This window comes from Acipenser ruthenus, chromosome 25, assembly GCF_902713425.1.
Source record: "Acipenser ruthenus chromosome 25, fAciRut3.2 maternal haplotype, whole genome shotgun sequence".
Taxonomy (NCBI): Eukaryota; Metazoa; Chordata; class Actinopteri; order Acipenseriformes; family Acipenseridae; genus Acipenser; species Acipenser ruthenus.
The window spans coordinates 11,093,941-11,097,470 of NC_081213.1; positions in this window are offsets into that span (position 1 = coordinate 11,093,941).

Sequence of the window (3,530 nt, forward strand, 5' to 3'; positions counted from 1 at the left end):
AACAGCCTGGCTTTAACATTGAGGGCTATGTGAGAGAAACAGCCTGGCTTTAACATTGAGGGCTATGTGAGAGAAACAGCCTGGCTTTAACATTGAGGTCAATGGAGAGAAACAGCCTGGCTTTAACATTGAGGTCAATGGAGAGAAACAGTCTGGCTTTAACATTGAGGTCTATGGAGAGAAACAAGCTGGTGGGGAGGGCTCAAGCCACACACCAGCAACTCCTGTGGTGGCTGGGCGCCTGCAATGTGGCTATGTTGTAACCAGAACCGCGTTTCCTCTGACGCGACAGGTCGGGTTGGCTTCACTGTGGGCTCTGTGGAAGAAAGCTGGCAGCATGACAGCTTGAAGCCCATTTCGGAGGACACCTGAGTGCGCACATCTTTGCCTCTCCCAAGTCAATGCGGGGTTGCAGCGGTCAGATTTAAAAAAACAATTGGACATTCTAAATCAGGGAGAAAATGGGGTTAAAATAATTGTCGAAAAATCAAACTGGTTTAGCAACTTTCCTTAAGCTGCACCGAAGAACAAAGCTTGTCACTCATTCATGCTCTATACACTTTTAAATATATTCTGGATAACTTTCAAGTAACCCTGTGGACAAACAATTACAAAAAGAGAAAATACAGGTCTACTGCCTGCCCTGCAATGCACCCTGACATTGTTTACTTCCAAGGAACTCTGTGGGTGGAGTTCTGCACAGGTAAGTGGCAGAATGCCCGCCGCCACCAGCACGTACGTATTCTTTTAAGACTGTAGTTCAGTTCCTTGTCATTTATAACAGTGTGAGACTTTGAAAGGGAAAGCCTTCTGTGAAAAGAACAGCCAGACAGCAGCAACCACTGCAAGGTAAAAAAAAAGATAATAATAATAATTTTAAACATTACTGTTTTATGTTTTTTTTAACAATGTCTGTGTTCCCATACGGAAGAACCATATATTTAAAGTATATGGACAAGCATATATTTGAAACAAACGTCCCATATATATCAGTCATTTATGGGAATACATGTATAAATAGATTTCAAATATCACAAAATTGGCAGTTTTTTTGATATATGAAACATATTTTTTAAATATATGGCCACATAATAAAATTATTGCTGGTGGACCAAAACATGTATTGTACTGCATGGATAAATATTAGCCATATACAAAAATCTATATTCAAAAGACATTTTAAAATATTTATCCATATATACATACACGTGTTAAATATAAAAAAGAAATACTTTTTATATTGCAGTATACTGATCCACACTAAACATGAATTTTTCATATATGAATTGGGTATTTACAATATGTTTAAAATATATTAAACTTACTTCTAATGTAATGTATATGTACCAGGTAAATTAAGTGCATGATCTGACACAATTCAGTAATAAATATATATGCAGTATGTCCAGATGAAAGATTTCACATATTTAATCCAAGACGGTGATTTTTCAGTGAGGTTTATTGAAGGTTACTCTACCCATTTTAGTACTTAATCAGGCTGGCTGTTATTCGGTGGATGGGATTTAAATAAGGGGCTTGGATCTTGTGTTTTGTATGAACCACTTGATAACACTGTCTTTTAGAAAGACATACAGTTCCATTGCACTAAATTATGCAGTTGTTATAGAAATATACAGTGTAATTGACATGATATTTAGTATATCTAACACAAATATGCAATATAAAAAGAAAGCCCCTATGATTTCAAATTGATCAAAAGCATTTTTGTTCATATATTGTATATAACTTTTTATAAATATATGTCATTGTATATGGTGCATTTATGTGAAAAAATATATGGACATTGAAATAAAATATATATACAGTGCCTATAGAAAGTCTACTCCCCCTTGAACTTTTTTCACATTTTGTTAAAAATTGAAAACTGAAAAGATCAGAATTGGATAAGTCACCACCACCTTGAGTTAATACTTGGTGGAAGCACCTTTGGCAGCAATTACAGCTGTGAGTCTGTTGGGATAGGTCTCTACCAACTTTGCACACCTAGATTTGGCAATATTTGACCATTCTTATTTACAAAACTGTTCAAGCTCTGTCAAGTTCCTTGGGGAGCGTTGATGGACAGCAATCTTCAAGTCATGCCACACATTTTCGATTGGATTTAGGTCGGGGCTCTGACTGGGCCACTCAAGGACATTTACCTTTTTGTTCCTTAGCCACTCCAGTGTCATGCTGAAAGGTAAATTTCCGTCCCAGTTTCAGCTTTCTTGCAGAGGGCAGCAGGTTTTCCTCAAGGACTTTTCTGTACTTGCTCCATTTATTTTCCCTTCTATGCTGACAAGTGCCCCAGTCCCTGCCGATGAGAAACATCCCCATAACATGATGCTGCCACCACCATGCTTCACAGTAGGGATGGTGTTCTTTGGGTGATGCGCTGTGTTGGGTTTGTCAAACATAACACTTTGAATTTAGGCCAAAAAGTTCAATTTTAGTTTCGTCAGACCACAAAACTTTTTGCCACATAGCTACAGAATCTCCTGAGTGTTTTTTTGCATATTTCAAACAGGATTCAAGGTGGGCTTTCTTGAGTAAAATACAGGCCAGATTTGTGTAGTGCTTGGGATATTGTTGTCACATGCACACTTTGACCAGTCTTGGCCATAAAAGTCTAGCTCTTGCAAAGTTGCCATTGGCCTCTTGGTAGCCTCTCTGATCAGTCTCCTTCTTGCTCGGTCATCCAGTTTGGAGGGACGGCCTGATCTAGGCAGGGTCTTGGTGGTGCCATACACCTTCCACTTCTTAATAATCGTCTTGACCGTGCTCCAAGGGATATTCTAGGCCTTTGATATTTTTTTATACCCATCCCCTGATCTGTGCCTTAACAACTTTGTCCCGGAGTTCTTTTGAAAGCTCCTTGGTGCTCATGGTTGAGTCTTTGCTTTGAAATGCACTACCCAGCAGAGGGAACCTACAAGAACTTCTGAATTTATCCTGAAATGATGTGAATCACTACAATTTAACACAAGTGGAGGCCACTTAACTTGGTGTGTTATTTTGAAGGCGATTAGTTACACCTGAGCTAATTTAGGATTGCTATTACAAGGGGGGTGGACACTTATCCAACCAAGATATTTCAGTTTTTATTTTTAATTAATTTTCTACAAATTTCTAGAATATTTTTTTTTTACTTGGAAGTTGTGGGGTAGGATGTGTAGATCAATGAAAATAAAAATATTTTAATGCATTTTAATTCCAGGCTGGCTATAAGGCATCAAAAGATGAAAATTTTGAAAAGGGGTGTAGACTTTCTATAGGCACTGTATATTATTATTATTTATTTATTACAATTGTTACAAGATATCACATTATTATTACATACAATTACACTATATAGATAAAAAAGGAAGGAAAAAGTACAAACTATTCCTGGAAAGTCTAGACGGCAGCAAGAGATTGAACGCTTAGTTAGAGAAAGGAGACAGCTGAGGAACCAATGGAGAAGAGCAGAACAAAGTCAGAAGGAGGGACTCAATCTCTTACAAAGGGTCATAAAAGATAAGCTTGCAACA